The 12925-nt window shown below is 38.1% G+C and overlaps 1 long non-coding RNA gene across 4 annotated transcripts in view; it reads left to right on the top strand.

Annotated features, from left to right (window-relative positions):
- LOC139180227 (uncharacterized) overlaps positions 1 to 12925 on the top strand; it is a 478513-nt gene that overhangs the window by 459135 nt on the left and 6453 nt on the right. For all 4 annotated transcript variants that reach the window (XR_011564557.1, XR_011564556.1, XR_011564555.1 and 1 more), the window contains one exon: positions 697 to 829. This is a non-coding gene — a long non-coding RNA (uncharacterized lncRNA). The remainder of the gene's footprint in view (positions 1 to 696; positions 830 to 12925) is intronic.

The following is a 12925-nucleotide window of genomic DNA, read 5'->3' as shown; positions in this document are numbered from 1 at the left end:
CGGACACAACTCAGAGACTTTCACTAGCAATGAAAAGCTTCTCAGAAACCTTTATTACCGAAAATACAAAACCAACTGAAAAAAAAAATTTTTTTAATCTTTAGATGATTTTTAGCCACCCACCCCAAAGCCACTGAGCTTAATTTTAATGACTTGAAGGGATGAAAGATTATGTATATCATACAAGTTTCTTGGTTCATTTTGGATTGCTGTGGCAAAAATGCCATACACAGTTTCTCACAGTTCTGTAAGCTGGTAAGTGCACAATGAAAACACTGATGAATTTGGTATCTAGTGAGGACCCTTCCCAGATTGTGGATGGCCGTCTTCACGCTGTAACCTTCCATGGTGGAAAGGTGGTGGAGCTCTCGTTTTTGTTTTTAAGGGCACTAACCCCATTTATGGAGACTCTACCCTCATGACCTCACCACCTCCCAATGCCCCCACCTCCTAATACCTTAAGGTCGGGAGGTTAGGATTTCAACATGTACATTTCTGATAGACAAACATTCAGTACATTGTAGCAAGGTTGTAGACTGGGTCAGATACAGAATTTTAAATTTACCCTGAATGAGATATAGGGGAATCTGAATGTATCGAAATTGGAATAAACCATAAAAGAAGCAGGCTCAGAAAAAAAATTTGTTTCTAACAACATGAGGTTTTAGGAGACTCAGAGGTTTCTCTCCTTCCTAGCCCATAGGAATTGCGTGACGTAACTTTCCACCCAGCACAAACCCTGCATCTGTGAACCATCGCCACCACCACAACTTCCTTGGGGGAGATGGCTGCAGACCTAAAAGAAGGAAGCAAGGCACGCACTCAGGGCGTAAGTGTGGAGCACATAGTAGCACAGTGTGTTTAAGGAGCTGGGAGGGTTTATCATTCATTCATTCAACAGGGATTTATGAAGGTCTTATGTATGCCACGCTGGATGCTGGGTATAATGGTGAACCAATTGGACACGGGCTCTATATGCAAGAAAGTACTGTGTGTGTGTGTGCTCTGGTGGGGAAGAAAGATACATTGCTAATCACATGGTAGATCTGAAAAACTCCAGATATGAACAATGGTATGACAAAAAGATAAAGGTACTCAAGAGTATGTATCAGCGAGACTGATGTAGCCAGAGTGGTCAGGGAAAAGACCTTGGAGGCAAAGAGAGCTCAACTGAGAGCTAAAGAATGAGCAGGAACTAAGTATGTGAGAACAGGAGAGTAGTACCTTCCAGACAGATAAAACATTGTGTGCAGACCCCGGGGCAAGTCTTGGTCAAACGGAGTCTGGACAGCTAGAGCGAGGAGGGAGAGCACATGTGGTCTGGGATGTAGCTACGGTGGTAAATCCATGGATCATGCTTAGATCTGTTTGTATCCCACTGTCAGTACAGATCCATGAACGCATTTTAATGGGGGAGTGGGCAGAGTCAAATGTTTTTGTTCAGAAATTATCACACTGGATACTGAATAGAGATTGCCTAGAAGCTTTGATAAATATGAACTACCAAACACTGATATATAGATATATATTTACATATATATACACATATATTTCAAATTATATATACACATATATTTCAAATTATATATATATATATATATATATATCAATGTTTAGTAGAAAATGGATTGCCTAGTCATTACATGTTGCCTTTCAAATTATATATTTCAAATTCAACTTCTTTGGCCTAGAAGAGTCAGATTTTACTTCTTGATAGATATACCCACATACCTAAAACTTGACAGTTTATTCAGTTTTTTTTTTTAGTGACTAAATATGACACACATTTTTACTCATGATATTTAAGAATAAAAGATCCCAGAAAGTATATGTATATATACCATTATCAAAAATGACAACCATTGTTTTAACTTTCAGACCTAAGGTGTTGACGAAACCAAACATAAACTCTATATGAGCAAAATTAGTCTTTTAAGGATAAATTCAAGAAAGAATTTGGTCTAATACCAACTGGTCTGATACCTTGAACTTTCCTCTAATACCCAGGCCTTGTCCTTCCCCAGGGCCTCGGAACATGCTATTCACTCTTCCTAGAAGAGACATATCAACAGTATAATATTTGCTGAGTGAATGAATGAGTCAAGGATTTCCCTGGTGGTCCAATAGCTAAGACTCCATGCTCCCAGTGCAGGGGGCCTGGGTTCGATCCATGGTCAGGGAACTAGATCCCACATGCTGTCACAAAGACTTCACATGCTGTAGCTAAAGATCCCACATGCCACATCTAAAACCCAGCACAGCCAAATACATAGACATTTTTTTTTTTTTAATGAATGAGTCAGGATCTTCTTAAGGATGTGGACTATACTAAGTATTCACTTCCCCAAAGTAGCTATAATACATGGTATCAGCGTATAGATTTGAATTCCTAGTGCAGTGATGCTCCACTGGGAGCATTTTCCCCCAGAGGGGACAGTTTGCAGTGTCTGCAGATCTCTTTGGTCGTTGTAACTGATGGTGTGCCATCAGCAGCTGTGGGGTAGAGGCCAGGGATGCTGATAAACCTCCCATAATGCACAGGACAGAACCCACAACAAACAACTTCTGGTCCCAAATGTCAGTAGTGCTGGGGTTGAACAACCTTGCTTTAAACCAATACATTTTCATTAGGAGAAGTCAGTTTTAGTAGCTCTACTGGGCCTTTGAGTCTGTCACATTACATAAAAAGCCTATTTAAATAATACTAGGACAGTGAATCCTCTTGATGAAAGACTACTGTCATATCCTCAGGGATTGTGTGTTATTTCCATCAGAGTCGATGCCCCTAGTCCACAGCTTAGGAACCCAGATTCCCCTGTAGATGAGTATCTTGCTTACTTCTTCACAATGCTGAGATGAACCCTGCCTTTCCATTTGTTTTCCCAATGGTAAAATGACCAGTGATCTCTAAAGCTGAAGGCAGCTCTCTGCACCAAAGTGAGACCCTCTTCCTCCTCTACCACTTGACTAGACTCCTTTTTCATGATAGCTAAGATTCAGCCAGTTATGGAGACATAGTTCATTCTACTGAACTTCACCATAAATTTCAAGAAGATTAGGAGTATACTGCCTGTTTGTGAAAATCAGGAATCTGTGGAATTTTCAATATATGCACACACACACACATATTAACACACCTTTTACACAAAACTACAAGACCACAAGGCCTTGCTGTATAAAATATCCAAATATCCATTTTATGAGACTAATATACACCTGAAAGATGCATTGATTCATTAAAAAAAAAAAAAAAAGTGTAAGTGAAATGGTCATATTCACCCAGGAAATGACCTGAGTGGAAGGTGAAGTATTTGTTACCTGATTTGGGTCATTTAGGAAATACTTAGAAAAATAAGAAAATATGCTTCCTTAGCTTATTTCTTAATTACCTTCTCTCCCCTAAATATTTGTAACTCTCTGCAGACATGCAGTCAGGCTAATACTGACATGTCCCTTAAGTGGCCCCACACTTTCCTTTTCAGGCTGTAGGAGGTTAGTAAGTACTTTCTGACCTCGTGAGTTTTCTAAGGCCTAATACATCCTACCTTAGAAGAGTACTTTGATTTAGTGCTTCAGGTAACAGCCATGCACTAGATGTTTTATGTTTTAGAGAACGGAAATGTCTAAACTATTATGTTCCAACTTCAGTAAGATAAAAAGAATTTCCTTACTAGTGAAAAACATGTTTCTGCATAAAATAATTGGCTCTCACGGAAATTACCATTCAAAGACCTAGGAAGCAGAGAATCAGTCATAAGACTGGAATAGTTAAAAAGAGGCTGTTGAAAGGACAATTAATTTATAATGCTTGGACTTGAGGTGGAAGTTTATGGACAGGACCCTTTCTGTCCTGTATTTTCCCAGTGACGGGGTATTTGCAGACTAGCCAAGTGTTACTGAGTTGAAGAATCTGACTGACCTGACATTCCAGGGAATTCTGATTTGGGGGCACTGGGTAGCCTGGCGATGACATCTTTGGGACCTCTCCTCCAGCTCTCCTGGAAGCAAAAGCAAATTCTGAAACTGTTAGTTCATTTCCCTTGGTTTAGGAGTATCTGGATTGGGAGCTGGGATCTCAGACGTGTACTGGCCTGGAGGACTTGCACCGGGACAGCTTGGCTCCAGAAAGGCTCAGGGAGTGGGTACAGGCCCATTTGGGGCCATGCCACTCTTAAACTACACCCAGAGAACCTCCAGGGTCAAGAATTCTCCAGGCAGTGTTGAAACAGTTACATACTATCCATTTTACAGGTATGCATTCCAGTGTTTCCAATAGCAGAGCTCCCTTTATTTTTTTAAACTTTTACATTGGAGCCTTGGACTGCAAGGAGATCCAACCGGTCCATTTTGAAGGAGATCAGCCCTGGGATTTCTTTGGAAGGAATGATGCTAAAGCTGAAACTCCAGTACTTTGGCCACCTCATGCAAAGAGTTGACTCATTAGAAAAGACTCTGATGCTGGGAGGGATTGGGGGCAGGAGGAGAAGGGGACGACAGAGGATGAGATGGCTGGATGGCATCACTGACTCGATGGACGTGAGTCTGAGTGAACTCCGGGAATTGGTGATGGACAGGGAGGCCTGGCAAGCTGCGATTCATGGGGTCGCGAAGAGTCGGACACGACTGAGCGACTGATCTGATCTGATCTGATAGCTGACTAACAGTGTCGAGATAGTTTCAGGTGGTCAGCAAAGGGACTCAGCCATACATACACATGTATCCAAACTCCCCTTTGACCCAGGCTGCCACATAACATCGAGCAGAGTTCCCTGTGCTATATAGTAGGTCCTTGTTGGTTATCCACTTTAAATATAGCAGTGTGTACATGTCGATCCCAAACTCCCTATCTCTTCTTCCCTGATGACCATAAGTTCATTCTCTAAGTCTGTGAGTCCATTTCTGTTTTGTAAATAAGTTCATTTGAGTCATTTCTTTTTAGACTCTTCATATCGGGATATCATACGATTTTTCTCCTTCAGAGCTCCCTTTAAAGCTATTGATTTCCCCATAGCTTTATCTAGAATCCTAGAAGCAGGCTATTTGAATCTCTAATGCAAGGGCTTTAAGAGAATGGAGGTACTGTACCTTTTATTGTAACTTCCAGGGCTTTATAAGTATACATATTCTTTAAATATGGCATCATTGACTCAATGGATATGAGTTTGAGCAAACTCTGGAGATACAGAAGGACAGGGAAGCCTGGCATCCTACAGTCCATGGGGTTGCAAAGAGTCGGACATGACAGAGACGGAACAACAAATATTCTTTAAAAATAAAAACTATTTTATTGTGACAGTTTTAAAATATAAAGAAAAATAGAAAGAATACCACAAAGGAGACTTATATACTTACCATCCAGATTTAACAACTGTAAACATTTTGCCTTTTCTGTTAACCTATAGGTTTTATCTGTATTGTTTTAGTCACTAAGTCATGTCCGACTCTCTTGCAACCCCAGGGACTGTAGCCCACCAGGCTCCTCAGTCCATGAAGATTCTCCTAGCAAGAATACTGCAGTGGGTTGCCATTTCCTTCTCCAGATCATCTTCCCAAACCAGCATGGAACCTGCATCTCCTGCATTGCAGGCAGATTCTTGTCTACTGAGCCACCTGGGAAGCCCAATCTATACTCTCTATATAAATTTATACTTGTATCATTGCTTACACTTACCTTTTTGACTATAACACTTAAAATAATTTATATATATCATTATTCTTTCCCCTAAATTCTTTAGTGTGAGAAGAAATGCTCTCCATATGATCACAGTAGCATGATTATATCTAACATCAACAATAATTCCCTAATAAAATCAGATACCCAGTCTCGGTCTACATTCCAATTCGCCCACATATCTATTCATGAGGATTCAATCATAAGGCACTCAATACATTTGTTGTGTCTCTAAGTCTTCCTAAGTCAAGTAGTTTTTACCACTTTTTATTTCTGCCCCTGCTATTAACTTCTTTAAGATATCAGACCAGATGTCCTATAGAATGTTTTACATTCTGCATTTGTCTGGGTGTGTTTTCATCACATAATTTATATTTCTCTATCACCTATATTTTCTATAAGCTGAAATTTAAAACTAATGTCATGGTTAGTCACAAGTTAAACACTTTTGTGAAAAACAGTTCATGGAAAAATCAGTATTTCTTGTTGCATTTAATTTACAGAATGTCTGTGTTGTTCACAAAGTAAGTAGTGCCACTAGATTAATTCCATTAATCAGATCTTTCACCACAAAGGTATGTTTTCTCTTTTTCAATTAACAAATAATCTGTGGGGAGATACTCAACATTATGTGAATATTTTGTTTACCAGCATTTCCTCAAAAATGTTTACAACCATTGAAGTTTCTTCCCTTAGCTGTTTCATTTAAGATTAGCAGTGATTTTCTACTTTTTTTTTATTATTATCCTATAAATAAGTTAAAAAAAAAAAGTTTATCAACTAGGGCCACTTTTTAAAAACCCTCGAATCTATAGTTCTTGTTGAAAAAACAAGATATTATATCTTGTTCTCATCTTTTTTTGGACTGTCCTGGATCTTCATTGTTTTGAGGGCTTTTCTCTAGTTGTGATTAGTAGGGGCTATTCTCTTAGTCATAGTGTTCAGGCTTTGAAGTGTGATAGCTTCTTTTGTTGTGGAGTACAGACTCTGGAGCATTCAGACTTCAGTAGCTGTGGCACGTGGGTTCAGGAGTTGTGGCTCCCGGGCTCCAGAGCACAGGCTCAGTAGTTAGCTGTTCCGTGGCGTGTAGGATCTTCCTGGGCCAGGATCAAACATAGTCTCCTGAATTGTTCTCATCTTTTAATTACCAGTTTTCAAAAGTAAGGAATTTGTATATTCGTCATCTCCACAGGTGATCAATGAGTTTGTTTGATTTATAGTCTCTTTCCTTAGCCTTACTATTAACTCAATGATGTATATTTATGTAATGGATTCCAGTGAATTATAGTTACTATTATTGGTGTTTGAATGCTCCCAATTTGGATCAGGAGGAGTCACTCTAGGCTGGCAACTGTGTCCTTTTAACACAATCTGTTCATCCTTGAATACCTTCCTTCTCAGAATATGGAGGGCACTCATGGTGTTAAAGCTTTGGCAATCACCATTCCCTTCCACTTCTTTGCTTCTTCCTTTAGAATTGGCCATTTCCTAAGTGTCTCTGATTCCTTCAGTGTGAATAATAATTAGAAAATGAAAACTGGGTGTGAGGAGTGCTGATTTCCACAAGGAATATTATTGTTTTTGGATGGAGAGAGCTAGAAAATATATCTTGTAAAATTACATTTTTATTTGATATTTTCAACTCTTTAACATTACATGGTTTTAAATTTGTATGCATTTTTAAAATTTTGTATGCATATATCTTTTTTTCTATATTATTTCAACTCTTGGATCTTAAACAGTACAATAATTAAATTACTACGAAGGCAAAGAAACTGAGATAATTTTAAGGTTCCTCAGCATTTTTAACCTTAGAATATATCTCTTAAGAGTAAACAGAGTATGCAGTATGTTCTAACATCATTCTGACGCGAATACATCTATTTCAAAAAACTTCTCAGTGCTCCATATTTTTCATTTGTCCTATAAAAACCATCTTTTTATACTTCCTTTCTCTTGTTTTAGTGTAGACCTTTTAGTAGCTTCCAATTAACCTCTAGTATGAAATCTGATTGAATTTGGTTCTTCTCACCTTTTTCCCTCCATTTCTGTCATCTCTCTCATTACCTGTAAAGCAAGAGTCCTCCCTTCAACAAAAGAAAACTTTTGTTCTCTGACACTCCAATCCAGATGCCAGTTCCTTTGATTACTTCCTCACTTTCAGAACTAATCCATCATCTTCCTCTAAAATTAACAGGGTCTTCTCTAGTAATACCAGAAATTATATAGTTTGAAAGACACTTGATCATACTTTTATGCTGTTTAAAAATAGTTCTACAGTAGAGAAAGTGGGAGGACTTTGGCTAAAACTATGCCAATTGAGTGTCTAGTTTGATCAAACACTCAAAATAATGGCTGGGCTCTCTGTTTCTTTCTTCCTGGCACTGTGGGCTCTTTTTTGCAATCTTTGAGCATTGTGGGAAATAATTTCATAATGCATTTTTGCCCATTAGAAGATCTGCAGTGTTTTTCACCATGACTTTGGGTATTTTCTTTCTGCAATAACTTTGACCCTCTCCCAATATTTATCATTTACTTAATAACTGGTCTATTTCTCACACAATGATTTAGGGGGAAATTTTGTGAAGCAGAAATTTTGCAGTGCTCCATGTAAAGTTCTTCTGTTTCCATAAACTCCACCTGTAGTCTGCCCTGATTCTTGTGACAAATCGACTTTTTACTTCAAAGACTCAGTAACAAGATAAAATGATATTAAAAATGATTTTAATTTACCTGAGAATGTTATCAAAGTATGCTACATATCCAAGAGTCACATTTTTTAAATTATGAGAGCAGAGTTGATTACATATATTAGACAAGAGTATTTAATGAAATCTGTACTGATGTAGATCCTCTAGCACTTGAACAAAATACTGTAAAATACTGACTTCATGTCTCCTATGTGATTCTTTGCATTCCATTTTATCTAATCTCGAGGTGTATACCTTTGACAAGAACCCTAGACGGAATAAATAATATTAATTGAAGAGAAATTGAATTGCAGTAAGTTTGCAAGGAAATATAAGTATACAGAATTCAACAGCATGCAAAATCTTTAACCCTACTGGCTTTCAAATGGATACTGTTGTGCTTTATCCTATGCAATATTTCACTTCCTATGTGCATTTTAAGGGCATCTCACTTTAAAGAAAGCAAACAGAATAGCATGGAGAAGAACATATAGAAATGTTGTTTAATTCTGGGTATTATGAAACTCTTCACACTGACCTTGAAGATTTATTACTAATGAAAAGGATCAGCATTATTTGTAGGTTCACCTTAGGAATGCTGAAATCTAAGAGCAAGATGTGAAGCTCAGACTCAAAGATTCTTTTTAAAAATCTGGAATTGAGTTTCTCTCTGGGATAAATATTAACTGTAGACAGAGGAACCTATGGAGGAGACTAAAGATCATAGAGAGAACTAGACATTAAAAGTGTAGTAAAGCAAAAGAGAAGAAATGAATTAAATTCACAAAATACTATCATAATGTTCTTCAGCTACTGAAGAACAGAAGCAGTAATGTTTCCAGATACAGACATCTTAAATAAGAGCATGTGGATATGTGACAGCTGTGGCAGTCAGATAAGAAAAGCATCGTGAAACAGGAGAGAAGTCATTTTCCTGCAACTTATTTATAGTCACCAGGGCTATAAAGGTACCGGGATAAGGGGGGTGGGAAAATCAATCCCAGCCTGTGAGAGGAAAACTCAGTACTGATTTTGTAAACATTATACATTGAAACAGTGATACCATTATTCCCCTTCATTTCCCACTGTTCTTAGATATAAATCGGCCTAGTGAAGAATTCTCATTGATGCCAAGATGCATTTCTTGGTAGTTGTCAAATGTTGTGAGACAGCTGTAAAGCTGCTAAGAGTAATTCAATTTTAGCAGATTCTAATGACGTTTGTGTTGACAGAATAATATTCATGGCATGTAGCCGGATGGAGCCTCATGGAGATCTAATAACCTTCTGGCCTAATGTGAATGCCTATTATATCTCCCTAAAGAAGCAAGGAGAGTTATTTGAAACAACGTACAGAGACACACTGTCCTCTGTTTCTGAAATTTCCACTGGGCAACCAGCCCAGATATCAGTCCGGTTACAAAGTACTGTACACTTTAAATAGGAAAAACAAAATCTAACTATAGACCAGCAAATTGTTGGAGCATCTTTAAACTCTTTTCTCTCCCTAAGAATTCTGAGAACAGTTACAAGAGCAAGAGAAGGAGGAGAAAAAGAAACATTTTTTTTTCCCCTTCCATGAAGGAGAGGCTATGAAATCATAGGGAAAAAATGTTCTGACAAAATACAGTGTATCATCTTTTCAAAATACCCTGGATGGCCCTTTACCCTGAGTGCTTCAACTGTGAAAATAATATGACTTAAAAATTGTAAAATGCATCTTCTAAGAATTCAACTTTTAAAGCAGATTAGTTACAACACTGTGGCTCTTATTCCCACAGCATCCCTGAGGGGCTTAGCTTACTTTCTCACGGAAAAAGCAATGCTGTGTATTACAACTCCTAGAAAGAACTTGGCCTGCTCTTGAAATAGCTACGTAGTATTCCCCAAATAAGAATTTTATGACTCTGGGAATCCCAGGGTCACAAATCTCACCCCCAGGGTCCGTAGTCCCACGCCAGCTTGCTGCTTCTCCTTTGAGGGAAGTCAGTGACTTGATGCTGCCGTGAACGCCAGTCTTTCTGTGAGGTGACCCAGAGGCCTTGTGAATCAGAACGAAGCAGTGTTTGAAGAGTCAGCAGGAGTGAAAAGAATAGACAAGAAAATCAAAGTGAAAGTCAAAAGAAAACTCATCTATTCTGGAGCATACAAAATCAAATATAGAAAAACTAGGAAAACTTAATTTCTCTATACAGCTATTGCTGTGAACCAAAATGCATTTTCTGCTAATTCTTTTAAAGGGTCTGTTAAATCATCCAGCCTTAGAGATCTTCCTTGATCATGTATTTTCTCCCCATGTTATACAGCTAGAGTGCTTGGAGTATAACTTAAGTGAAAATAAATTCAGTAAGACTCTGTCTCCCCTGCCTGAGGCATATACCTCCTTTGCTCTGTTCACCTGGCACTTGTCACACACTGCCTTATTCCCGAAGTTTATAGATTTGTCTGTGTCTGTCTTATTTCCCTTAATGAGGCATAAAATTCTTGAGCACAAGGACCCCATCTTATTCAGCTTGTCTCCTTTAAAGGTGATAGATCCTGAAGACGGACCTGAGGTGGTAAGGTAAACTGGAGCCACAATAGCACAGCTCGCAGAAAACAAAATTACATCTCAGAGAAATGCCCTCATCTTCTCCTTCTCAGACACTGATGACTATTTCTACAGAAGAGCAGGAATATCCTAACAGAAAACTGGATGGATGTGGCCATAGTAATGGATTTCATTTTTAGGAAAAAAAAAACACGTTAAAATTTTTAATGTACCTTTGCTCTTCTTTCCCAAAATAAATTGTATATTTAGCCTCAGGGCTGCAGGGGGACAACCATAGTTATGCATGTTTGGAAGTAAAGATAAATTTCTTCTATAATAGGTCTACGGAGAAGGCAATGGCACCCCAGTCCAGTACTCTTGCCTGGAAAATCCCATGGACGGAGGAGCCTGGTGGGCTGAAGTCCATGGGGTCGCTAAGAGTCGGACACGACTGAGCGACTTCACTTTCACTTTTCACTTTCACGCATTGGAGAAGGAAATGGCAACCCACTCCAGTGTTCTTGCCTGGAGAATCCCAGGGACGGGGGAGTCTGGTGGGCTGCTGTCTATGGGGTCACACTGAGTCGGACACAACCGAAGTGACCTAGCATTGCATAGCATAGCATAATAGGTCTAATATTTGTTCCCCACCATTCAACTGGGAAGTAGAAGAAAAGGATACTTGCACTTATTTGTGAAGAATGCGTGTCATTCTTCCAGTATTTCTAGAGTAACTGCACTAACTGCATCTCTTCTAGGTAAAGGCTTGGTCTTTTCAATTACAACTCACGCCACCCTCTTATAGGTATGTACATAGCATACATGTGGTTCACCTTATAGGTAAAAAAAAGTTTTACCTGTTTATGCATTTCTATTCCACTTTGTTCTAGAAAGGAATTCTGGCGACTGAGTAATTTGCAATAGAATGGTCCCATAGATTTTTCCATAAGTCTGTTGAATGGGCTCCCCAACAACACTACCATATGCAGTTTCTTTGGTGGAATGTGAAAGCCTAGAAAATAAAAAGCAAACAAAGTTATTAGGTGTAATTTTAAAAGGATTCAATTTGGAAAAATATGTAATGAGAAGCAAAATAGAAATATTGAAAATAGAACTTAATTAGGGAATCCTAGATAGACATGAATATTGAAAAAGGAAAGTGATATCACATACGTTACTCTTTGTGTTGCCAGGCCAAACAATAAGAAAAAAGTCTGTAGACAGTAATTTGGCCTGAGTCAGAGGAAAGTCTCCATCATCCATGAAGATTTTTCCAATTCTAATTTATCTAATTCTGTGAATATTGACAGATTTGTTTAAAGAAACACAATAATACAGGAAAGAAGCTAGAGGGAACTTGCCAATAAGCAAAATATGTCAACTTCTGTGCCAAGTTATGTTGCCAATGCTCTTTAAAAGTGAGGCCCAGAATTACCATTAAGTGATAATTAAAAGGAAAACCATATGCTCAGGGCCAGCTTGGTTTACTGGGGGAGGGTAAATTTTGCCTTGTACTATATACATTTATCAGTGATTTCTATTACATAGTGGACTAACCGAGGTTAATATATAAGCTTTAATTGATTTTTTTAAAAGTCAATCTATGCTGATTAACTTACTATTTCTCTTGCCAAAAATTTAATCATTAATTCATCATGAGTCACTACATAACATTATAAAAACATTTTATTTGATTATTATAAATCTGTATGTTGAAAGAAAATTAAATCTAGCAATTTTTCAGCAAACAAAAGAAGAAAAACAATAGAACCTTTAAAATGATCTCTCTGAAAAGGTGTAACCAGATTGGAATAATTGTAGACTTCTTTCCCTAGAGTTAATGTCAATCTACACAACAAATTATCTCATACACTAGCTTTGGCTCATACAGTTATGATAAACCCAGAAGATAGTGGGGAAGTCACCATGTTAGCCCATTCTCTCTAGAAATATTTGGGTTCTACAATACTTTATCCACTTATGGATCAGTTCAGTCACTCCAGGCTTCCCTATCCATCACCAACTCCCAGAGCTT

This window comes from Bos indicus, chromosome 27, assembly GCF_029378745.1.
Source record: "Bos indicus isolate NIAB-ARS_2022 breed Sahiwal x Tharparkar chromosome 27, NIAB-ARS_B.indTharparkar_mat_pri_1.0, whole genome shotgun sequence".
Classification (NCBI taxonomy): Eukaryota; Metazoa; Chordata; class Mammalia; order Artiodactyla; family Bovidae; genus Bos; species Bos indicus.
This window is presented reverse-complemented; position numbering and strand designations above follow the sequence as displayed.